General features: G+C 45.1%; 1 protein-coding gene across 4 annotated transcripts in view; it reads left to right on the top strand.

Annotated features, from left to right (window-relative positions):
• Positions 1–7,758: 7,758 nt before the first annotated feature.
• LOC122542727 (leucine-rich repeat and fibronectin type III domain-containing protein 1-like protein) overlaps positions 7,759–26,669 on the top strand; it is a 274,125-nt gene continuing 255,214 nt past the window's right edge. Inside the window, exons 1-2 of one of the 4 annotated variants that reach the window (XM_087983856.1) lie at positions 7,759–8,818; positions 13,365–13,437. The gene's annotated coding sequence lies outside the window, so the exon portion shown is untranslated. Of the gene's footprint in view, positions 8,819–10,161; positions 10,240–13,364; positions 13,438–13,509; positions 13,589–26,669 lie in introns of those variants that run through there. The other 3 variants (XM_087983855.1, XM_087983854.1, XM_087983858.1) reach the window with 3 other exon arrangements.

Below are 26,669 nucleotides of genomic sequence, written 5' to 3'. Positions count from 1 at the left end.
ACACTGTCAAAGGAACATTATTAAGGAGATGCAACACTGTCGGAGGGTTAGAGCTGAAGGACAGCTGGTCAACTGGACTGCCATTGGTTTCCCTCGAGACTGTCTCTCCAACATTATAGGAACTGTATCCTTTTGTTCCTCAATTTCTCCTCAAAAATGAATTGGCCTTTGGGAGAAGACAAAACCAAATGATGACCTGCTGGGTAAACCATCCAAATGGGAACATATGCAGCAAATTCCATCACAAACACACAAGTCTTTAACGGTCAAAACAGCCTGCTGTGATTGGCATTTGTTTTCCTATTCAAATCTAATTCCTCCTAATGCCTCACATCAATCTAACAGTGAGAAATCTATTCTTTACTTTTAATCCTATTTTCAAATTTTTACTTTAGAAGCATTGTTTTTGGTCAATGATGATGGATTTATTCTCTGTCAGGTTGATTTGTAATTAATGGGGAGGGTTTCCAGACCATGGGATTGTTCCTGGTCCTTTAACAAGGTTGTGGTGTCCTTGGCTTTTTTCAGAGTGGTTGTAAATGACACAGACTCCGAAAAGTCTGGAGGTGAAGGGTGTTAGGGCCAGTTTGATAATAGCTAACAGATACTGCCTCAGGCAGAAAGCTTTCAAGTTTAAAAACAAACACTTGTACGATGAAAGGGGAGGGGCCAGTTCTCCCAGCTCAGCTTTTCTCTAGTTTGGTTTGGTTTTAGCAGGTAGTGTGAAGAAATGCTGCTGGCCCCAAAGCAGCAGGTCCAGGCTGGTCGTCTCTCTCTGACTTCTCTCCTGGAAGACCCTGTGTTTGATTTTCCCTTTTGTGCCATGGGGTGTTTATGGGGATTGTTGCAAGTATTTGGAACAGCATCATTCAGTTGGGATGATCTGTTGGATTTTCGGAGATTTTAAGTTATTTGGTTTTTAGTTTTCTGTTGTTAGAGTTTCATTCAGTAATCTTGTAACTAGCCTCTGTTTTGTTTAAAACTAAGTGGTTTAACCAGCTGATTCTCTCCTGGAATATCCACTGCACACCTGCTTAAAACAACTAGCAAAGTTGGGTCTGGGCTACCTTCTTCAAATGTTTTGAGGGGGCTGGCCTGATCCATAATGTTGGCCAATGGGATATGTTATAGACCAGATCAGACCCCCTCAAAAGTATTTGAAGAAGGTATACGAGAACCCTAACATTTTCTTGTTTTAAAGACAAGTGTAAACTATCTCAGACACAATGCGACTGGTCAAACTACTCGACAGTAAACAAAACACAATTTATTTAAATTCTGTAGTTAAAATACAACCAAAGAAGGAGGAATTTTGAATAACTTAACACGTTGGAAAACAATTGGCAATTGTTTGAATTAACCTTGGCAAAAAGGTTAATTCAAACACAGATTCGCACATGCAGTTCTCCAATCCAGGAGGAAAAAACACCAAGAGAAGATTCAGAGAGAGTAGCAGCCAGGAGATATTCACTGAAATGTCCAACTCATTTGAGATCCCAATAATCTCTGATGTTACTGAGAAACTGAAACCCAGAAATCTGGATCTGTGAGAGCTGTCCACACCCATTCAGGCTGTTTTCTCAGGCTGTCTTCAGTAGCCAGTTCAGCACCTTGTCTTTCAACCTCTCTTCAAAACATGCACCAGAACAAAACAATCTCTTAAAGTGACAGCATTGTTACAGATTGATCTAGTAATTAAAGGTTAAGCATTCCATGAGGTGCTCTGGGACATAGCAGCAGAAATGTAGTCTAATGCAATCTGAAACCCCATGGTCTGGAACATACTCGACTCTACCATTACCATCAACCCTGGTTCAATGGAGAGTGCAGGAAGGCATGCCAGGAACAGTACCAAGCATATCTAAAAATGAGACGTCAACCTGATAAAATAACAAAAAAGTCTACTTGTGTGCCAAACAGCAAAAGCAGCATGTGCTAGTCAGAGCTAAGTGATCTCACAATCAATAGATCAGATCTGAGCTCTGCAGTCCTGCTACACCCAGACATGAATGGTTGTGGACAATAGAGGAGGAGGTTACAGAAATGATAAGCTTAAAGAATTTTCAGCCAGAATTAGATGATCCATCTCAGCAACCTCCAGTGGTCCTCAGCAACAAAAATGCCAATCTTCAACCAATTTGATTCACTCGACATGATATCGAGTGGAGACACTGGATACATCAAAGGTTATGGGCCCTGACAACATTCCAGCAATAGTTCTGAAGACTTGTGCTCTAGAAGTGGCCGCTCCTATAGCCAAGCTGTTCCAGTACAGTTACCACACTGGCATCTACCTGACAATGTGGAGAATTGCCCAGGTATGTCCAATCACAAAAAGCAGAGGAGGGTGATGGCCCTAGTGATATTATCGCTGGACTGTTAATCCAGTCACTCACATGTTTGAATCTTGCCAGTTCAGATGGTGGAATTTTAATTCAATAAAAGCCTGGAATGAAGAGTAGCAGGCTGGAGCAGGAGCAGAGCAAGCTGAGGCTGGGTGAGGGGCATTCCTGGACAGAGGCTAACGTGTGGAGATGGGCACTGATTCTGGACTTTTAAACTCTGTATTCCCATGTTCGTCTTTTTATTGCTGTTTCAATTCTGTAACAACATTTAAAGTCTCTGTACCAAGGTACCCTGTACCTAAGATGGTGACATTACAGACTTTTCACTGCACTCATTTAAATGCACGCCACAATAAAGGCTTTTGATTCTATTCTAATAATGGCCATGAATCCATTGTGGAAAGTCACAAAAACCCATTTCCTAAAGTCCTTTAGGGAAGGAAACTGCCATCCTTATCTGGCCTGGCCTACATGTGACTCCAGTTGTACAGCAATGTGGTTGACTCTTAACTGCCCTCTGGGCAATTAGGGATGGGCAATAAATGCTGGCCCAATCAGCCATGCCCATATTCCATGAATGAATAAAAATATCTTACCCAGTTAATTACCACTTTGTCAATCTACTCTCAATCACCAGTAAAGTGATGGAAGGTGTCATCAACAGTGCTATCAAGCAGCACTTGCTCAGTTACACCCAGTTTGAGTTCCACCAGGGTCACTGAGCTCCTGATCTTATTGCAGCCTTGAATTCCAGAGGTGAGGGTGACAGCTCTTGATGTGGAGGTTGCATTTGACTGAGAGTGGCAGCAAGGAGCCCCAGCAAAACAGGTATCAATGGGCATCAGGGGCAAACTCTCTGGTTGTTACAGTCATACCTGACACAAAGGATTGTGGTTGTTGTAGGTCAGTCATTTCAGCTCCGGGACATCTCTACAAGAGTTCCTCAGGGTACTGTCCTAGGACCACCATCTTCAGCTGCTTCATCAATTACCTACTTTGAGAGGGATGTTCATTGTTGATTTTACAATGTTCAGCACCATTCATCTCCTGCAAGTTCCCCATCAAATCATTCCCCATCCTGACTTGGAAATATATCGCCGTTCCTTCAGTGTTGCTGGGTCAGAATCCTGGATTTCCTTCCCTAAGGGCATTGTGGGTTAACCCACAGCACATGGGCTGCAACAGTTCAAGAAGACAGTTCACTATCATCTTCCCAAGGGGCAATTAGGGACAGGCCATAAGTGTGAGACCAGCCAGTGATGCCACGAATGAATTATAATAATGTTGGAAGAGTCAGAATACTGAACATGGGGAAAGCAAGGAATTGTGGAGTGGACAATGAGCAATCCTGCTGTTGAAGTGGTGTCAGGGCCTACCAGCCTTTGGAAAGGGGTTGAGGGGGGAGCATGGGAGAGAATTTTAGTCCTTCTTCTGTATTGAGAGACAGAGAGAATGAGAGGACTCTTAGATGAATGCCATGTCTGGGGGACCTCAAATTGAATATGGTGCTGGTGAATATGACTCAAGAGCTGGGAAACGTGAATGGAGGCCAGGTTGAAGGATCGTGAGACGGCAGGAGGCAACACATTTGTTCAGGAAGTATTGTAAGTGTGCTTCCCTGAGTGAGGGGCATCTTGGGTTACATTGGCTATGAGGCAAAGTCACCAAAATTAATGCCTCACTTAAAGAAAATTACAAACTAAATCGAATTTTTCAACAGGACTAAGACTCAGAATCGTGAAAGTGCAGGAACATGTAGGAAGCCTCCAAGCTGTGGGCAGGTAGCCAAAGACCTGCAAAATAGATTTGTTTTCAAATTGAGAAAAACTCTTTACAATAAACAATGGAAGCCTGTTTCACTGAGCTACAAACAGCCATACAATTTCTCTAAAGCAGGATTATGATTATACATTGTGGTCACTCAAAAGCTTGAGTTCTCTTTTAAGAATTTCTGAAGGCATAGAGCTGTACAGAATGGAAACAGACCATTCGGTCCAACTTTTCCATGCTGACCAGATATCCTAACTTAATCTAGTCCCATTTCACAGCATTTGGCCCATATCCCTCTAAATGCTTCTTATTAATATATCCATCCAGATGACTTTTAAATGTTGCAATTGTACCAGCCTCCACCACTTCCTCTGGCAGCTCATTCAATACACGTACCACCCCTCTGTGTGAAACATTTGCCCCTCACTCCTCTTTTAAATCTTTTCCCTCTCATCTTAAACCTAGTTGTGGACTCCCCTACTGTTGGAAAAAGACCTTGTCTATTTACCCTATCCACGACCCCATGATTTTATAAACCTCTATAAAGATCACCCCTCAGCCTCTGACACTCCAGGGAAAATAGCCCCAGCCTATTCAGCCTCTCCCTATAGCTCAAATTCTCCAACACTGGCAACATTCTTGTAAATATTTTCTGAACCCTTTCAAGTTTAACAACATCCTTCCTACAGCAGGGAGAGGAGAACAAATGCAGTGTTCCAAAGGTGGCCTAACCCAATGTCTCCCACAGTCACAACTTGATATACTATTTCCTTACTCAATGCACTGACCAATGAAGGCAAACATGCCAAGCGCCTTCTTCACTGCCTTGTCCATTGTGACTCCACTTTCAAGGAATGCTGAGAGAACAGACAAAAAAACTATGAACTTTTAGTAGATTGTAACTGTACTCTTTACCGAATGCTTTTGAACATCTATTTGTTGCTAATTGTCATTTCAAATAGGTTTGATTTTCTTATAGGTTTTTGAGTTTACCATCAGTATTGATATTGATTCCAGCTGATAGGGCACGCCAGATCCCAGACTGAAATCAGGCTTGATAGATCATAGTTTGTTTTGATTACAAAGAAGTGGTCTCTCACCAAAATGTAAGCATACAATGTTACTGATTCGTTTTAAACAATAAAACAGAAGCTTATTTCACATAAGAAATTAAGATGTAATAGAATAGATTGAGCATAGCATATAATCTGTTTTTGAAGATTTTGAAACACATGAACAGAATATAATCCTGTTAATCCCAAAATGCTCCTTTACAAATCCCTAAAAATACCCTTGTAAAGTACTTACACCAGAAAATAAATTTTCATTTTCAAATATCTTGATAGGTGTAAGTTAGCTATGATTTCAACTCTCTATCTGGTTAATTGGATAGCCTTTACCCAGAGTTTTCACACATCTGAGTTGAAGTGCTCTCAGCTTGAAATAACATCTTCAAATAGCATTTCTGGTCTAGCACCATCACTAAGCTCCTTTCTCTCAGGTAATCTATTTTTGCTATCTATTTCCCTTCTCAGGAGCACTGCTTTATATATTCATCTACATCCTGGGATTTCTGCTGTCAAAACAGAACTTTTTTAAACAATCCCATTTTTCCAAGCAATGTGTATTTTCAGTGAAAGAAAAGAATTTTAGAATTTTCTAGCTAAAGTTTTGATACATAGTTGTTCATTTTACCGTAATGTAAACAAAAACAAAACCATCAGTTCTGAAACTGACCTGCCTCAAGAGCTGTTTTAAAAGAAATCACCATGGCTACGGAAATATCTTTAAGTTAGTCAGCAGGCTGTTCATATACAAAGAGAAATTCATATGTCATTAAATCAAAAAACAAATTTAAAATAAATTTCATTAACATATAGATATCACTCAGTCTACATCACAGTGTATTTAGATCAATTAGCTAATTACATTATCTTATGCAATCTAATGTTTTAACCAGCTCTTTAAGGTATTCCATATGGATACTGATTATAATGCATTCTATATTGACTATGGCAATAAAATTTTACAAAGTGATGATAAAAAAGTTTCAGCCTTGCAGTTAATTCTCAAAACTATACCACAATTCTTGAATGAGGATCCCATTTACTGATTTGGGCTGATTTAATGGAGCTATTTTGGCTACAATATATTTATGTAGATTTATTCAATCTGGAGGGCAGTTGGTGGACTGAAACTTCATTGGGATGAGGGGGGCATTTCATTTTAGAATCCAGTCTACAGCTAGCAATCTGACTAAATGGCCGTAATGATTTAAAATCTGTCTTTGTTGTTGCTTTAGCCAAACAAATAAATTCAACTGAATTAATTTATTTTGATTTGGGCTGGATGTAAATATAGTAAAACCACCAACACAGCTATTTAAATAGATTTTAACTTTCTTCGCCAAGTATCTGATCTTTCATCTGTTATTTAATGTTTCGATGATGTTGATTTAAGTTGATCTGTTACAGTAAATGTTTGTTTTACAGTGACCTCATGATCTAGTGATTTACTTTCCTTGATGACCTTCGGATTATTTTCTTTTTACAAAAGTTATCGATCTTGGGGATGTCATGTTGCAGTTGTCCAGGACATTGGTTAGGCCACTTTCAGAACACTACATTCAGTCCTGGTCTCCCTGCTATAAGAAAGATATTGTTAAACTTGAAAGGAGCACAGAAAAGGTTTACAAGGATGTTCCCGGGGTTCGAGTGTTTGATCTGTAGGGAGAGGCCAAATAGGCTGGGGCTATTTTCCCTGGAGCATCAGAGGCTGAGGGGAAACTGTATAGAAGTTTATAAAAACACAAGGGGCATGCATAGTCTTTTTCCCAGGGTAGGGGACTGCAAAATGAGAGGGCATAGGTTTAAGGTGAGAGGGGAAAGAATTAAAAGGGAACTAAACAGCAACTTTTTCACACAGAGGGTGTGCGTATATGGAATAAGCTGCCAGAGGAAGTGGTGGAGCAGGGGAATTGATGTTTCGGGCATGACTCTCCTGTTTCTAGGATGCTGCCTGACCTGCTGTGCTTTTCTGGCACCACACTCTGGACTCTGATCTCCAGCACCTGCAGTCTTCACTTTCTCCTAGAGGACGTGGTGGAGGCTGGTACAATTGCAACATTTAAAAGGCATCTGGATGGGGATATGAATAGGGAGGGTTTAGAGGGATATGGGCCAAATGCTGGGAAATGGAACTAGATTAATTCAGGATATCTGGTGGGCATGGACAAATTGGACCAAAGTGTCTATTTCTTTGCTGCATGATTCTATGACTCTATGATGCCCCTCATAGATGGCTCACCCTAGCACATGCCCCTCTGCGTTGCTGGGAGACTGTTACCCAATGAGAAGCGAATACTGTCCCGTCTTTTGATCCCCAATTTCACTGGAGCTGTCCAAACTGCTGCTGAGCTTCTGGTTTGGAAAAACGGCCACAAAATGTGGAATAGAAAAAAAAGTTACTTAGTTTTGAGACAAGTGGTTCTCTTTGGAATGAGTTGAAAAACGAAGGACTTACTTTGTAATCTGGAGCTCATGTCTCTCCATTTTACTCAGTTTCCCGCTCTGTCACGCAGTATTTCGCTCTTTCTGGTCTTGCGCTGGGTTGGTACACGTGCACTTGCTAATTCATATGCATGAGACGCTCAGTCACACCCACCGTGCGCTGTCTGATTTGCTTCTTCATATTAAGTCTCTTTTCTCTCTCCGGTCTGAGCTGATCGAGCTACCTGGATCTGTGTGTATGCAAACTAGAAATCAGACCGTTTGTTAGATGTCTGTTAGTAAGTGCCAGGAAGAGAGAGCGAACCGGTCCCACTTGGATGTGGAGAAAATCACTTGTCAGCTCGGAGCTGGTGTAGACCCAGGACTGGTTTTAACGGGAAGCTGTTACTGAGGGGAGACCCTGTTTTGTTGCAGCTGCGCTTTCGGAGGGATTGCGATCTGTTCTGTGAAACACACACATCTGGATAGTCAGTAACCTCAGCCAAAGGGTCCAGCCCGGCTAGACATCAGGGAGAGACTGTGTGGAGCCCTGTCAGTGCCACTCAGTCCTTGGTGTTGGTCGGTGCTGAGGATTTGCAGCGCTGGGGCAGGAAGGGGGAGAAGGATGAGGCTGGAACTCATTGCAACCTTCCCGAGAGAGAGACTTCTCCTGGCGGTGAATGGACCCTGCTCCTTCTAGAGTTGTGCACTGCTCCAGGATCAGGGGCTTGCTTGTGTCTGGGGGCTCGCTTGCCAGAGCCAGTGCCTCCCACTGGAGCGACTGGCTGTGCGCGGCCCCGTGTCGCTGTCCATGGTGCTGAACCCGTTCCGTGTTGCCCAGCGAGAGCCAGGAATGCTGTTTGTGGATGGGAGTTGCAGGTTTTCTTTTGTTTAAACCGTGTCTGTCTTCTTTAAAAAATAAAATTGTCCACATTTAATTTTTAATCGCCGAGGCAAGACTATTCAGTGGGCTGACTGCATTAACCTCTAAATGCCTGAAGACGGAGGACAGTGTGTGCATTGAGTTCCCTACAACACCGGCCGGAAGCAGAGTGTGTGTGTGAGACAGAGGCAGTGCCAGAGACCAGGAGGAGGGAAGGAAAAAGAGAGGGAGAGAGAGAGAAAAAGGGGCAAAGTCTGAACGAAGCTGAGGAGCTGGCGCAGAGAAACCGCTTCATTTCACTGACCGAATCTGGTTCATGATTCTTTGCAAAGGTAAAATCTTACATTTTCTCCCCCTTTCTCTTTCTATTTTCATGCCACGGGGTTTGGTCGAGGCGTTTAAATAATAGACAGTGCGAATTTTGCTCAGGGAATATGTAACTGCAAACTAGCGATTCATGCTAGTATGACCCACACATTAAAATATATCTCTAAAGATAACAATGTCGTGTCGGTCCAGAAAGGCGTTTAGATCTTACCCACTTGCATGCAACTTTTCAATATGGCAGGGTGATTATTGCACTCCATGAACACAAAATCCTTTGGACCTTGCAATGTCTTATTCTCCTTCAATTTTAATGGATCTTCTTATTTTTCCCCTGAAACATAGATTATGAATTCCAACGTGCCACCACTGGTTTACTGTATGAATCTTATGCTTTGGGAATGTTTTAATTTTTAAAAAAAGCTGCATAGACTGTCTGGGTCCAAATATATCAGAGCAGAGGATTTCTGTTGCAATGCCATTGCGTTTGTTGTTGCAATCTGAACTAATGTGTTGGGGGTTTCAATTATTAAATGCAGGAATGTGCCTGTGTTTAAGAGCAGTATTGCAGTGCGAGCAATGAAGTTGCTTCCTGCATCATTTTACCCCAGCAACTTTACCGGGAATATAGGATATAGCTAGGCGGTTCTCTCTTCGTGTCTCGATGGAGATAGAATTAGCTTTCATATCCTGTAGTATGCTAAAACTTTTAGAATTTGGGGACATTTTTATTTGCTGGGCGTATGCAACCTTGGTTCTATATTTTGAAAAAAAAAATAAGCCAGGCAAAATGTGTAGCGTAATTTCACACATATACACTGCACCGTTAAGAGGGGAGAATGAGGAGGGGAGTGGTTGAGAATTCAAGGAGATGGTTCTTTGACAAGATAGGAAGATATCATTTAGCATTAGCACGGGCGCTCGTATATGTATTTACGCAATATTATTTGTACAAGAAGTTTCCTGATTTAAATAAAGTATTTGGGAGCGATGCACAATAATCAGTTTGCACGCCAATCCGATTCATTAAAATATTCTTCCCTGATTTTTTTTAACTGCTTTTAAACGTTAATAAAGGAATTTTACTAAATGTTAATGATCTATCATTGGATAGATTTTATTTGATTTCTTTGCAATTATTATTTAACTTAATTTGCATAGGGAAACATGTGATTAAAGCTGGCTATAGTAGTAATATGGGATTATAATCACATACAGTAGGAACATAAATCATCACCGATTTAAGTGTGATCTGTTTGACAAACACTAAGTGAAAACAATCACTCCACAACCTTGTCTTCAGAAATTTAAAACCACACATTGGGACAATTTACAATTTTACTTTATCCAGATCTTCACTGAAGGGACCAGGCACGTGGCTGAGATCTAACTTGTGACATCATTATTGAATCAACCCATTTCTTCCCATGTAAGTTTGCTCAAATAATTAAACTATTTCCCCCTGGTTTTCAAGGTTGACCTTTGCAATGGGTTTGGATCAAGCTCTTGGATTCTCCCATTCTCTGAATTCCACACGAGGTGAATCCTCTTTCATGTCCTTATACAGGTGACTGAAGTGCAGAAATAATTAATTGGCAGTAAGGCACTGTGGGCTGAGCTGAGGTAATGATAAGGCTGTACATCTAGAGTGAAAGTTTATTCCTTCAGTTTGACTCAGTGTCATGTCACTGGTTTTGAGAAATCATTTTTATTCTGTCAAGAGTATCCCTCCCTCCATTCTTGGTTTTCAGGAGCCAGTCATGTATTAGCCAAGAATAATGAAGATTGGTTGTTATGCTTTCAATATCAGTGAGAGAAGCCATCTTAAGTAATCTATGTTATATTGAAGGTCATGATCTGTAACAGTGTTATAAAGTGCTGGCATTTTGCTGCATATTGCTGTATCACCTCTATTGCTTTGTGCATAGATGTTTCTCTTCCTTCATCCACACCTTCCCATATGAACAGACCAAGCGTAGGGAGATTTTACCTGCTGCATTCCACATTATGGATATTAAAGGACAGTTTTGTCCAAAGGCGCTGTGAAAAAAAAAACAACTTGACAGGTCAACCCTTCTCCACCAGAACCCAAACAAACGTGATACCTATTTCTTTCTTTACGTTTGGCTCATGATTTGGACTACCTGGAACTTTCATGCTGGTCATTTTACCCTGAACATGCTTTCTCTCACGTTTGTGTCCTGTGCTCATTTAATGAATCTTTCTGAGTTGGTCTGACATTTTGTTTTTGCCATAATTAATGGGTAGTATTACTGATCAATAATCACCCTGTAAAACCCATCAGCATAAGGGCCTGAAAATGCTTATACTTCCTTAGAAGAGTTAGTCTGTTGTTTTTGACTTGCACAATTATGATGGTCTAATAGGTCTTATTCTGTGCTGCAGTGACTCTAATGTTGTTACTGCATTGAATGTTTGATAAGATTTCCCATGGTAGGCTAATTCAGAAAGTAAGGAGACATGGGATACAGGGAAATCGAGCTGTCTGGATTCAGAATTGGCTGGCCCATAGAAGACAGATGGTGATAATGTTTGGAAAGTATTCAGCCTGGAGCTCGGTGACCAGTGGTGTTCTGCAGAGATCAGTTCTAGGACCTCTGCTCTTTATGATTTTTATAAATGAGTTGGATGAGGATGTGGAAGGGTAGGTTAGTAAGTTTGCCGATGACACAAAGGTTGGTGGTGTTGTGGATAGTGTGGAGGGCTATTGTAGGTTGCAGTGGGACATTGACAGGATGCAGAGCTGGGCTGAGAATTGGCAGATGGAGTTCAACCTGGAAAAGTGTGAAGTGATTCATTTTAGCAGGTCAAATGTGAGTGCAGATTACAGGGTTAAAGGTATGATTCTTGGTCGTGTGGAGTATCCATAGATCCTTCAAAGTTGCTGCCCAGGTTGATAGGGTTGTTAAGAAGATGTACAGTGTGTTGGCTTTCATTAGCAGAGGGCTTGAGTTTAAGAGCCATGAGGTTATGCTGCAGCTCTGTAAAGTCTTGGTTAGATCACATTTGGAATATTGTGTTCAGTTCTGGTTGCCTCATGATAGGAAAGATGTGGAAGCTTTAGGAGGGGTGTGGAGGAGATTTACCAGGATGCTGCCTGGACTGGAGGGCATGTCTGATGAAGAAAGGTTGAGGGAGCTAAGGCTTTTCTCATTGGAGCAAAGAAGGATGAGAGGTGACTTGATAGAAGTGTACAAAATGATGAGAGGCCTAGATAGAGCAAATAGTCAGAGACTTTTCCGTAGGGCAGAAATGGCTATCAGGAGGGGGCATAATTTTAAGGTGATTGGATGAAGGTTTAGGGGAGATGTCAGAGATAGGTTCTTTACTCAAAGAGTGGTAGGTGTGTGGAATGCATTGCCAGCGGTGGTAGTGGAGTCAGAGACATTAGGGACACTTAAGCGATTCTTGGATAAGGCACATGGATGAAAGTAAAATAAGTTAGTTTGATCTTAGAGTAGGATAGAAGGTTGGCACAACATCATGGGCTGAAGGGCCTGTGCTATGCTGTACTATTCTATGTTCTATGTAATTGTGAGAATTATGATGTCCCACCATCCAGAATCACCCAAAAATAACCACATTGCTGTGGGTCAGGAATCATGTGTGGGCTAGATTAGATAAGGCCAGCAGATTTCTTTCCCTCAAGAACATTAGTGAATCAAGTGGGTTTTTATGACAATTGGCAGTGGTTACATGGTGCTATTGGTCTAGCTTTTAATTCCAGATTTCTACTGAATTGAAATTTCATCATCTGCTCTGGTGGGATTCAAACCCCTATCTCTAGAGCATTAACCTTGAGTTCTGGATTGCAAATGCAGTGACATTGATTTGATTTGATTTACTGTACTCATATGCACCTAAGTGCAGTGAAAGGTTTTGTTTTGTGAGCATTATGGGCAGATCATAGTAAACAAGAATATATAGATCATAGGGTGCTAAGACAGAGCGAGGCATACGGCGTTATGGCTGCGCAGGAGGGGCACAATGCAAGATCAATATTAACAACACCTCCCCCTAATAACAATGCAACAATTTTCCTCATATTAGCCCAACACTGGATCAATGGAGTATCAATAAATGTTTTTTTTGCTGATTATGATCCCCATTTTGATTCCAGCTGCCATCATGGGTTGTTTTATTTAACCCTTATACTGTTTATCACCAACAGACCCCAATAAACCCAATAAAATTCCAACAAATCCCAATAAAATCTGTTCTCATTAACTGCACAGAGAGACTTGCAGAAAATTGTCAAACTACTGAATTGTAAGCGTTGCCTGAGACAGTAATTGGTGAACTATTTCAATAGCCTGTACCACACAGTGAAGCAAATTATGTCACAGCCAATCATTCCAGGCTGGTACACTTATACGCTGTTTCCCTTAACAAAGTTTCATGTTCAGAAGAGAACACAATGGAGGACAAATACAATGAAAGCATGTGATCAATTTTATAATGCTATTTAGAGCATTTCTTGAAATCAAACTTGTCTGAAATTCAATTTTGACTTTCCATTTGTATTGATTGTAGCCCATTAACTGGCATGAACGAGATTCATTTCAAGATGTGTGAAGAAATGGTCATAACTTGTTGCCTTGAACATGTGAGTGAACCTCAAGCAACTGCTAAAATTACCTCCTTCCCCTACGGCCCATCTTCTCTTTCAGCCCCTGGCAGCTCAACAAATGGCTCTCCCTCATGTTGGAAGCTTGTCTCAAGACAACAACATATTGCATTTATATAGTACCTTGAAGGTAATAAAATATTCCAAGGTGACTCACAGGAGACTTATTTAAAAAATCACCAAATGTTTGGTGAAAGAGCAGGTCTTGAAGAGCATTGGAAAGATGGAAAGGGAGATGTGCAGCTAAAGTGTTGGTCCAGGCAGCAGAAGGCAAAGCTGCCAATGGGGAACATACAGAATCAGAGATGTGCAGGTAATTCAGAGACTTGCAGCTGATGGAGATTATGGAGACAGGGAGGGGGTAGGCCATGGGGGGAGCTACAGAATTAGGGAGGGGTGAGGCCATGGAGGGGGTTACAGAGATAGGGAGCGATGAGATTGTGGAAGGGGTTACAGAGATAGGGAGGGGTGAGACCATGAAGGGGGTTACAGAGATAAGGAGGGGGCAGGCCATGGAGGGGGTTACAGAGATAGGGAGGGGTGATTCCATGGAGGGGGTTACAGAGATAGGGAGGCGTGAGACCATGGAGGGGGTTACAGAGATAGGGAGGGGTGATTCCATGGAGGGGGTTACAGAGATAGGGAGGCGTGAGACCATGGAGGGGGTTACAGAGATAGGGAGATGTGAGACCATGGAGGGGGTTACAGAGATAGGGAGGGGGCAGGCCATGGAGGGGGTTACAGAGATAGGGAGGGGGCAGGCCATGGAGGGGGTTACAGAGATAGGGAGGGGGCAGACCATGGAGGGGGTTACAGAGATAGGGAGGGGGCAGGCCATGGAGGGGGTTACAGAGATAGGGAGGGGTGAGATTATGGAGGGGGTTACAGAGATAGGGAGGGGGCAGGCCATGGAGAGGGTTACAGAGATAGGGAGGGGTGAGATTGTGGAGGGGGTTACAGAGATAGAGAGGGGTGAGATTGTGGAGGAAGCTACAGAGATAGGGAGGGGGCAGGCCATGGAGGGGGTTACAGAGATAGGGAGGGGGCAGACCATGGAAGGGGTTACAGAGATAGGGAGGGGGCAGGCCATGGAGGGGGTTACAGAGATAGGGAGGGGGCAGGCCATGGAGGGGGTTACAGAGATAGGGAGGGGTGAGATTGTGGAGGGGGTTACAGAGATAGGGAGGGGGCAGGCCATGGAGGGGGTTACAGAGATAGGGAGGTGGCAGGCCATGGAGGGGGTTACAGAGATAGGGAGGGGGCAGGCCATGGAGGGGGTTACAGAGATAGGGAGGGATGAGATTGTGGAAGGGGTTACAGAGATAGGGAGGGGTGAGACCATGAAGGGGGTTACAGAGATAAGGAGGGGGCAGGCCATGGAGGGGGTTACAGAGATAGGGAGGGGTGATTCCATGGAGGGGGTTACAGAGATAGGGAGGCGTGAGACCATGGAGGGGGTTACAGAGATAGGGAGGGGTGATTCCATGGAGGGGGTTACAGAGATAGGGAGGCGTGAGACCATGGAGGGGGTTACAGAGATAGGGAGATGTGAGACCATGGAGGGGGTTACAGAGATAGGGAGGGGGCAGGCCATGGAGGGGGTTACAGAGATAGGGAGGGGGCAGGCCATGGAGGGGGTTACAGAGATAGGGAGGGGGCAGACCATGGAGGGGGTTACAGAGATAGGGAGGGGGCAGGCCATGGAGGGGGTTACAGAGATAGGGAGGGGTGAGATTATGGAGGGGGTTACAGAGATAGGGAGGGGGCAGGCCATGGAGAGGGTTACAGAGATAGGGAGGGGTGAGATTGTGGAGGGGGTTACAGAGATAGAGAGGGGTGAGATTGTGGAGGAAGCTACAGAGATAGGGAGGGGGCAGGCCATGGAGGGGGTTACAGAGATAGGGAGGGGGCAGACCATGGAAGGGGTTACAGAGATAGGGAGGGGGCAGGCCATGGAGGGGGTTACAGAGATAGGGAGGGGGCAGGCCATGGAGGGGGTTACAGAGATAGGGAGGGGTGAGATTGTGGAGGGGGTTACAGAGATAGGGAGGGGGCAGGCCATGGAGGGGGTTACAGAGATAGGGAGGTGGCAGGCCATGGAGGGGGTTACAGAGATAGGGAGGGGGCAGGCCATGGAGGGGGTTACAGAGATAGGGAGGGGGCAGGCCATGGAGGGGTTACAGAGATAGGGAGGGGTGAGACCATGGAGGGGGTTGCAGAGATAGTGAGAGGGCAGGCCATGGAGGGGGTTACAGAGATAGGGAGGGGGCAGGCCATGGAGGGGGTTACAGAGATAGGGAGGGGGCAGACCATGGAGGGGGTTACAGAGATAGGGAGGGGGCAGGCCATGGAGGGGGTTACAGAGATAGGGAGGGGTGAGATTGTGGAGGGGGTTACAGAGATAGGGAGGGGGCAGGCCATGGAGAGGGTTACAGAGATAGGGAGGGGTGAGATTGTGGAGGGGGTTACAGAGATAGAGAGGGGTGAGATTGTGGAGGGGGCTACAGAGATAGGGAGGGGGCAGGCCATGGAGGGGGTTACAGAGATAGGGAGGGGGCAGACCATGGAAGGGGTTACAGAGATAGGGAGGGGGCAGGCCATGGAGGGGGTTACAGAGATAGGGAGGGGTGAGATTGTGGAGGGGGTTACAGAGATAGGGAGGGGGCAGGCCATGGAGGGCCTTACAGAGATAGGGAGGTGGCAGGCCATGGAGGGGGTTACAGAGATAGGGAGGGGGCAGGCCATGGAGGGGATTACAGAGATAGGGAGGGGGCAGACCATGGAGGGGGTTATGGAGATAGGGAGGGGTGAGACCATGGAGGGGTTACAGAGATAGGGAGGGGTGAGACCATGGAGGGGATTACAGAGATAGGGAGGGGGCAGACCATGGAGGGGGTTATGGAGATAGGGAGGGGTGAGACCATGGAGGGGTTACAGAGATAGGGAGGGGTGAGACCATGGAGGGGGTTACAGAGATAGGGAGGGGGCAGGCCATGGAGGGGGTTACAGAGATAGGGAGGGGGCAGGCCATGGAGGGGGTTACAAAGATTGGGTGGGGGCAGGCCATGGAGGGGATTACAGAGATAGGGAGGGGGCAGGCCATGGAGGGGATTGAAAACAAGGTTAGGATTGTTAACATTGTGCTGTTAATTAATCTGGAGGTCAGTAAACGTGAGGATTAGTGTGCACAGGACTTGGTGTGAATTAGGAGGCAGGTAGCAGCTTTTTGGAAGTGCTCACGTTTATGGAGAACAGGGTATGCGAGGTGAGGCAGGGGTACATTAGAATCATTAAGTGTGGAGGTAACAGGGCTGCAATGTGAGTGTCACCAGCAGGTGAACTAAGGGAGCGACACATACAGATAAGTTTATCGGCTTGGAAATTAGTGGCCTTAGCAATGACATAGACAGGTCATTGACTAATTGAAAACCACAACCCTGCCTTATCGAGCCCTCACCCACTCCCACCCAGCAATTGTTTGGTTTGCTAGAGTTGTTCTCCCCTCCAATAGTCCAGTGGCCTGATCCCAAATGTCACACCCCATCAGCACAGCCCAGACTGAGGATTTGTACCAGTGTGGTTCAGAACCACTGCAGCTACCACAACCACTTCCAGCTGGAAGAACAATGGAAATTGATCCATGGGAACACCCTCCCCCCCTGCCCGTTCCCCTACAAACCACTCACCATCCTGACCTGGAAATAAATCACTGCTCCTTCAGTGTCGCTGGGTTAAAATCCTGGAATTCCCTCCTTAAAGGCAGTGCGTGTCCACTCACAGCACATGAACTGCAACGCTCAAGATGACAGCTCACTACCACTTTCTCAAGGAGCAACTAGGGATGGACAATACATAAATATAGGTCCAGACAGCAAAGCTCACATCCCTGATCATGCCTTGAACTTTTAATTTTCAGAAAGTAAAGCACACACGTTAAAGAGACTCTGATTATGTTTGTTCTGGGATTCAGTAAATGTATGAAACTCCATCTTGGTCGATAAAAGTCTGTGTAATTTCTAAGTGAGAGATTATGAAAGTTTGACATTGGCGAGTCACTGCTTGTTGCCAATGAGTCGAGAGTTACAAGCTCTGGCATTGTTTGAAATTTTCTAATGAAATGGTTGCCAGCAAGCTCAAAGTGGGACCACACAGTATTGTACTCTACACGCAGCACTGTACAGTACACACAATATTGTACTCTACATGCAGCACTGCACAGTACACACAATATTGTACTCTACACGCAGCACTGTACTGTACACACAGTATTGTACTCTACACGCAGCACTGTACTGTACACACAGTATTGTACTCTACACGCAGCACTGTACTGTACACACAGTATTGTACTCTACATGCAGCACTGTACTGTACTCACAATATTGTACTCTACACGCAGCACTGTACTGTACACATAGTATTGTACTCTACACACAGCACTGTACTGTACACACAGTATTGTACTCTACACGCAGCACTGCACTGTACACACAATATTGTACTCTACATGCAGCACTGTACTGTACACATAGTATTGTACTCTACATGCAGCACTGTACTGTACAGACAGTATTGTACTCTACATGCAGCACTGTACTGTACACACAATATTGTACTCTACACGCAGCACTGTACTGTACACACAGTATTGTACTCTACACGCAGCACTGTACTGTACACATAGTATTGTACTCTACACACAGCACTGTACTGTACACACAGTATTGTACTCTACACGCAGCACTGCACTGTACACACAATATTGTACTCTACATGCAGCACTGTACTGTACACATAGTATTGTACTCTACATGCAGCACTGTACTGTACAGACAGTATTGTACTCTACATGCAGCACTGTACTGTACACACAATATTGTACTCTACACACAGCACTGTACTGTACACACAGTATTGTACTCTACATGCAGCACTGTACTGTACACACAGTATTGTACTCTACACACAGCACTGTACTGTACAGACAGTATTGTACTCTACACGCAGCACTGTACTGTACACACAGTATTGTACTCTACACGCAGCACTGTACTGTACACATAGTATTGTACTCTACACACAGCACTGTACTGTACAGACAGTATTGTACTCTACACGCGGCACTGTACTGTACACACAGTATTGTACTCTACATGCAGCACTGTACTGTACACACAATATTGTACTCTACACGCAGCACTGTACTGTACACACAGTATTGTACTCTACACACAGCACTGTATTGTACACACAGTATTGTACTCTACACGCGGCACTGTACTGTACACACAGTATTGTACTCTACACGCGGCACTGTACTGTACACACAGTATTGTACTCTACACACAGCACTGTACTGTACACACAATATTGTACTCTACACGCGGCACTGTACTGTACACACAGTATTGTACTCTACACGCGGCACTGTACTGTACACACAGTATTGTACTCTACATGCAGCACTGTACTATACACACAGTATTGTACTCTACACACAGCACTGTACTATACACACAATATTGTACTCTACACGCGGCACTGTACTGTACACACAGTATTGTACTCTACACGCGGCACTGTACTGTACACACAGTATTGTACTCTACATGCAGCACTGTACTATACACACAGTATTGTACTCTACACACAGCACTGTACTATACACAGTATTGTACTCTACATGCAGCACTGTACTATACACACAGTATTGTACTCTACATGCAGCACTGTACTGTACACACAGTATTGTACTCTACACACAGCACTGTACTCTACACACAGCACTGTACTGCACACTCAGTATTGTACTCTACACACAGCACTGTATTGTACACACAGCACTGTACTGTACACACAGTATTATATTATACACAGAATTGTACTGAACACACTACTGTACTGTACACACATTTTACTCTACACACAGCACTGTACTGTACTGTACACACAGCACTGTATTATACACACGGTATTATACTCTACACACAGCACTGTACTGTACACACAGTACTGTATTATACACATAGTACTGTACTCTATACACAGCACTGTTTTGTACACACAGCACTGTACTGTACTGTACACACAGCACTGTATTATACACACAGTATTATACTCTACACACAGCACTGTACTGTACACACAGTATTGTATTATACACATAGTACTGTACTCTATACACAACACTGTTTTGTACACACAGCACTGTACTGTACACACAGTATTGTATTATACACACAGTACTGTACTCTACACACAACACTGTATTGTACATACAGTATTATACTGTACACACAGCACTGTATTGTACACACAGTATTGTATTATACACACAGCATTGTACTCTACACACAGCACTGTATTGTACACACAGCATTGTACTGTACACACGACACTGTATTGTACACACAGCATTATACTGTACACATAGCACTACTGTACACACAGTACTGTATCATACACAGTATTATACTGGACACACTGTTTATACTGTACACAGTGTATTGTACTGTTTTCATCTAATGCTGCTAGTGGGGCTTGAACTTATAAAGTTGTTTCTCATGTGGCAAATCCAATGAGCTTTCTCCAATCCAGCATTGTGATGATTATGTTCATAAAGAGGGATTCCAACTCTCTTTAATAGCCTGTGTTTTGCCCTTTCCCCAATTACCCAACAACACTGTTGTAATAGTTCTCAGTGCCCTTGAGGTCAGAGTATGTGAAAATGAATACAACCCTCCCTAGCTGTGAGGTCTGTGAGATTTGGGTCAGTCATGCTGGGCTTCTTTGTGAAATAACTTGTTTAGACTCAGTTCACAACACATTCCTGAAAAGAGTTGGTTGGACGAGGACCCAAGGACTGTTGATGTAAATGCATCTTCAATCCAAACTGTCAATGTGCCCCTTTAAGAACAGGAACCTACATCTCAGCTTAGCTATTGTCCAAGGCTCAGTGATTCTGACCTTGGAGGATTGTCTCTTAGGTCCCACTCAAGAGGCAACCAAAGTTGACAGTTCAATCCAGTTCTGACTCCACTGCCAGAGGTATTGTCTTTCAGGTGGAATGTTAAACTAAGACCCGATCTACCCCTGTCAGGTGAACCGCTGACAATACCATGGCGTTTTTCTTTGATGAACAACTGAACAGTGGGCACCTTATAAATCTTGTGATCAATATCCCAGTGCAGTTTATGGGAGTTAACTGTGTGCTCTGATGAAGAGTCATCTTGAGTTGAAACACTAGCTTGCTCTCTCCATGGATGCTGCCTGACCCGTTGTGATCTCTAGCATTTGTTGTTCTCAGTAGCTATGTGCTAACCCTGTTTCCTACAATTCAACAATCGCTGTACATTAAAAGTACTTTCTTTGGCTGTAAGACATGGGTCCCGAGCTCATGAAAGATGGACATAAGTGAAAGCACGTACTTTGACTACAGAGGCAACACTGTGAGCAGATGGTGAGAGGAATTGATGTATTTGTACAGGAGCTTGGCATAGATTGCATGGGTGCTACACCATTAACTGACATCTGCCATTACAAGTAATGCAAGGGAGAGAAACAACACTGGGTTTCCACTCACTGTAATTTTGCAGAGCTGCTTGACCCAATCTCTAAATGCTGTGTTCAGGCAGCGGGTGTGTGCCTTCATCTGAGTCGACAGTATCCACACAGGAGAGAACTCAGAGATGCACAGTAAGGGATAAAGTGCCAGAACGGAGCGACTAAATACTACTAAACACTGATTGAAAAATTTCCAGTTAGCGAACATTTAGGAGATGTCAGTTTGGAGAAATTTCTATGTAAATTAGCAGATGTCATCAATATGTTGGAGGATGGGAGCCAGCCTGTTTAACACTTTCCAATGCAGTGTGTGAGCCAGATAGATCTTCCAGGGTTACACATCAGCTTGGAATCTCCTCCAAATTTGTTTAGGTTGACTCAACTGAAGGATGTTGAATGGCCAGGGATTGTGTGAGGTGACAGTGATCACAGTGTTCTCAATAGGTACAAGTAACAGAACAGGTAGGTCACAGCATCAAACCCCACCCCCTGCTGGCTGTAACGGGCGGTGCACAGCCAACCTTGGCAACCTGGAGAAATAAAATGATAGGGCTCCCAATTCCCAGGGCTGCTCTGAGTCAAAAACATGAGAATAAAGTCACACTTCAGATAATTTAGCACAAAAGACAGTAATCAGCAAGTGCTGCATTATAAGGAGGGTCAGTGTTGAGGGAGTGCCGCACTGTCAGAGGGTCAGTGCGGAGGGAGTGCTGCACTGTCAGAGGGTCAGTGCGGAGGGAGTGCCACACTGTCGGAGGGTCAGTGCTGAGGGAGTGCCGCACTGTCGGAGGGTCAGTGCTGAGGGAGTGCCGCACTGTCGGAGGGTCAGTGCTGAGGGAGCGCTGCACTTTCGGAGGGTCAGTGCTGAGGGAGCGCCACACTGTCGGAGGGTCAGTGCTGAGGGAGTGCCGCACTGTCAGAGGGTCAGTGCTGAGGGAGTGCCGCACTGTCGGAGGGTCAGTGCTGAGGTAGTGCCGCACTGTCGGAGGGTCAGTGCTGAGGGAGTGCCGCACTGTCGGAGGGTCAGTATTGATGGAGTGCCGCACTGTCGGAGGGTCAGTGTTGAGGGGGTGCCACACTGTCGGAGGGTCAGTGCTGAGGGAGTGCCGCACTGTCGGAGGGTCAGTGCTGAGGGAGTGCCACACTGTCCGAGGGTCAGTGCTGAGGGAGTGCCACACTGTCGGAGGGTCAGTACTGAGGGAGTGCCGCACTGTCGGAGGGTCAGTGCTGAGGGAGTGCCGCACTGTCGGAGGGTCAGTCTTGATGGAGTGCCGCACTGTCGGAGGGTCAGTGCTGAGGGAGTGCCACACTGTCGGAGGGTCAGTTCTGAGGGAGTGGCGCACTGTCGGAGGGTCAGTGCTGAGGGAGTGCCACACTGTCGGAGGGTCAGTGTTGATGGAGTGCCGCACTGTCGGAGGGTCAGTGCTGAGGGAGTGCCACACTGTCGGAGGGTCAGTACTAAGAAATTGCTGCACTGTCAGAGGGTCAGTGCTGAGGGAGTGCCGCACTGTCGGAGGGTCAGTGCTGAGGGAGTGGCACACTGTCAGAGGGTCAGTGCGGAGGGAGTGCCGCACTGTTGGAGGCTCAGTGCTGAGGGAGTGCCGCACTGTCGGAGGGTCAGTACTAAGGAAGTGCCGCACTGTCGGAGGGTCAGTGCTGAGGGAGTGCCGCACTGTCAGAGGGTCAGTGCTGAGGGAATGCCACACTGTCAAAGGATCAGTGCTGAGGGACTGCCGCACTGTTGGAGGGTCAGTGCTGAGGGAGTTCTGCACTGTCGGAGGGTCAGTGCTGAGGGAGTTCTGCACTGTCGGAGGGTCAGTGCTGAGGGAGTGCCACACTGTCAAAGGATCAGTGCTGAGGGAGCGCCGCACTGTCAGAGGGTCAGTGCTGAGGGAGTGGCACACTGTCAGAGGGTCAGTGCAGAGGGAGTGCCGCACTGTCAGAGGTCAGTACTGAGGGAGCGCTGCACTGTCAGGGGTCAGTGCTGAGGGAGTGCTGCACTGTCAAAGGGTCAGTGCTGAGGGAGTGCCACATTGTCGGAGGGTCAGTGCTGAGGGAGTGCCGCACTGTCGGAGGGTCAGTACTAAGGGAGTGCTACACTGTCGGAGGGTCAGTGCTGAGGGAGTGCCGCACTGTCGGAGGGTCAGTGCTGAGGGAGTGCCGCACTGTCGGAGGGTCAGTGCTGAGGGAGTGCCAGACTGTCGGAGGGTCAGTGCTGAGGGAGTGCTACACTGTCGGAGGGTCAGTGCTGAGGGAGTGCCGCACTGTCGGAGGGTCAGTGCTGAGGGAGTGCCGCACTGTCGGAGGGTCAGTGCTGAGGGAGTGCCGCACTGTCGGAGGGTCAGTGCTGAGGGAGTGCCGCACTGTCGGAGGGTCAGTGCTGAGGGAGTGGGCACTGTCGGAGGGTCAGTGCTGAGGGAGTGCCGCACTGTCGGAGGGTCAGTGCTGAGGGAGTGCTGCACTATCAGACAGTCTGTGCTTAGTGAGTGCCGCACTGTCGGAGGACCATTTTTCAGATAAATCATTAAACTAAGGTCATGTCCTTCCTCTTGGGTAAATTTAAAAGATGTGAAGACACTGTTTTACAGAAAGTGGTGGGGTTGGTAGTAGGGGTGTGTGTGTAAAGGGGAGGGGGTGGGGATGGGGGCTATGGCAGTGGAGAGGGGTGTAGTTTAGGGTTGTTGTGAGTTTGGAGTGGGATCAGTTGTGGGATGGCGTCCAGCCAGCCACTGAAACAAAGCGACTGGGTTGATGGCCAATGATGCCCCTGACCTCTGTCACCTGGTCAGGGTGAAGGGTTAGAGAAAGCTGCTCCCTCAGAGAATCAATGGCAGCAAGGAAAGGGGGTTGATACCTCGGAGCAGACCCCTAGGATGGGGGATTCAAGACCAGGCAGCACGTTTTTAAGGTGAGAGGAGAGAGATTTAAAAAAGACACAAGGGGCAACCTTTTTACATGGGGATTGTTTGCCTGTGGAATGACCTTCCTGAGGAAGTGGTGGATGTGGGGACAGTTACAACATTTAAAAGACATTTGGATAGATACATGAATAGGAAAGGTTTGGAGGGATATGGGCCAGGAGCAGGCAGCTGGGACTAGTTTTGTGGATTATAGTTGGCATGGACTGGTTAGACAAAAGGGTCTGTTTCTGTGTTGTGTGACCTATGAAAAGCCAATGGGGTACTAACTGGTTCTGTTGGAGTACCACTGACTGGTTAAGTCTTACACCTGCTGATTTAGATGTGGAGGACATTTACTCCTTGGAATGATATCAGTGGGTATTGATTCAGAGCTTAAAATAGGAAGATCCTTATTGTTGACCCAAGAATTTGACATGGGTTAATCAAACGTCAATGAAAACTTGCTGTTGGTTTGGGGAGCTTGACATCAGCTTCCAGGAATAATAAACATTTCCCTTGTTACTGTTTGACCTGCTTCCTTTACTGCCCGATGTCTGACTTGAACTGACATTATTTTCGCCTATTTGCTGAATTCTGTTTCAATCTGCTTCCAAATAATGTGGGAAAACTTTGAATAATGAAATAACAGAAAATGCAACTGATGTATCTGTCTTTATCACCCATATGCACCAACCTCTTCATCGAAATCAATTTCTACTTATCTTTCTACTTAATTACTGAAGTCTGCATCTTGTAATACCTTCATTATTACAAATCCCTCATTCTCAGAATAGTTTCCTAGTTGGATTTAAAGGCCCAAAAGGCATTCATATCCTGAGAAGGAGGATAAAGCATCAGAAAAAGAGAAAGGAATGGTGGTATTTATCTTAGCTTGAATTTCTATCACTGAAGTCTTTTGAAAACTTTAGAAAATCTCCCTGCACCACAGTCGACATTGGGTCATGAGTGATCAGCACATGAGGGCATTGCGAAAGTTGCTCAGAACAGCCACCATCTGCCCAAAGTCAGAATTGTGACCGAATACATTTCACCTCCCAAGTATCCCTCCAAAAGCAGGTTAAGCAAATCTTCAGGTAACCTTTCTCAGCTTGTACTGTACGTTGTCAGCTCAGAGATTGCTTATCTCCAGTTCCTCCCTTCAAGACATTATCAATTCAGGAACTGACCTCAGCAACAACTTCAGAAATTAAATTACACACCTCTGGAGCAGGTGGGACTTGAACCCAGAACTCGTGGTCCAAAGATAGGACACTACCACTGCAGCACATGTGCCTTCAAATTGCCATCTAAGCTGTAGTATTTCAGGTGCCACCTGAAATATTTTTTAAATGGGTTGAGGGTTGCCTGCCTCTTTCAGACAACGTGTTTTGCATTCCCACCATCTCTGGGTGAAAAGTAAATCTCTCAACTCCCCCCTCATTCTTCTGTCAGTTATTTAAATCTACCACTGTTGGTGTTGACTCACTCGCCAGAGAGAATTATTTTGCTGCAGCTACTTTTCAAAATCTCTCCATATTGAAAAGCTCCACTGCACAACTTCCTTTGTTGCAAGAAAAACTCTTGTAAAGTTTCCAACTGCTCATTACACTTGAGGTTTCTCTCATCAAGCAACATCCAAGTAAAACTCTTCTGTTTCCTTGAGGAGATCTTTGCATCTTTCCTGGATGCAATATGATGCAGAGATGTGGCGTTGACACTGAGGATTCATTGAGGACCAGTGTGGATCTTGTTATCAATTCCTCTATTAGTGAATCCAGTGATCCAGATGTTTTGAATCACTTTATTAATGTAGCCTGCCAAGTTTTACTTGTTAGAGTTTGGAAGCTCGAGAGGAGATTTAATTGCATCACTGCATCACAGTAAAGGTCACTGACTGCAGTTATGAACTTCTCACTGGGTGAACTGAAGATCAGGATTTCATGAAAACATTAAATCTGTAATCAAACAGTGACCTTGATGTGGAGTAGGAGAAAAACATATTTCTCTGGCTGGGCAGGGAACAGTGCCGGGGCCAGGATAGTGGGTATTGTGATATGTAGGTCTAGCATCCTAAACTGAAATTTCACCATGACATGGTGCCAAATCGAACTCAGTGAATCTGATGTTAGGTGCTAAAATGGTTTGTCAAAGTAGGCATGGAGGGGATATTATGTGGCAATCTAGAACAAAAGGTGATAGCTTTAAGGATAAGGAGGGGGGGGGGGCAGATTTAAGACTGAGATGGGAAGGAACTACTTCTCCCAAAGGACCATGGGATTCACTCCCCCAGAGGGTGGTGGATGCTGGGATACTGAGTACATTTAGGGAGGAGATAGTGACAAGTTTTAATTAGTGACAGGTTAAAGGGAACAGGCAGAATACTGGAGTTGAGGCCATGATGAGATTGGCCATGATTCTATTGAATGGCAGAACAGACTCAAGGGACTGAATACCCTCCTCTTCTTCCTCATTCTTATGTCAAGGATTTCTATTAATGGATCTCAAGGTCTCTCTGCTCCACTACGTGTCTCAAAATTACGCAATTTCTAGAATGTCGACTTTCCATCTCAGTTCTTTCAAAATGCCTCACTTCACAAAATTCTATGTTAAATTTTTTCCTGATGCACTCCTTCCCATTTCACCATCCTGTCTATGTTCTGCGATGTATGGAACTGCTCTCATACTCTCCTGTGTTGCTAAGTTTTTTTAATATTGCTCCTTCTACCCAAGTCTGGATTGTTGATACAA

Source organism: Chiloscyllium plagiosum, unplaced genomic scaffold, assembly GCF_037043375.1.
Source record: "Chiloscyllium plagiosum isolate Xiang-an unplaced genomic scaffold, Cpla_swu_hap1 HiC_scaffold_47, whole genome shotgun sequence".
NCBI classification, from domain to species: Eukaryota; Metazoa; Chordata; class Chondrichthyes; order Orectolobiformes; family Hemiscylliidae; genus Chiloscyllium; species Chiloscyllium plagiosum.
Note: the sequence above shows the minus strand (reverse complement) of the source record. Positions and strands in the feature narration are given on the sequence as shown.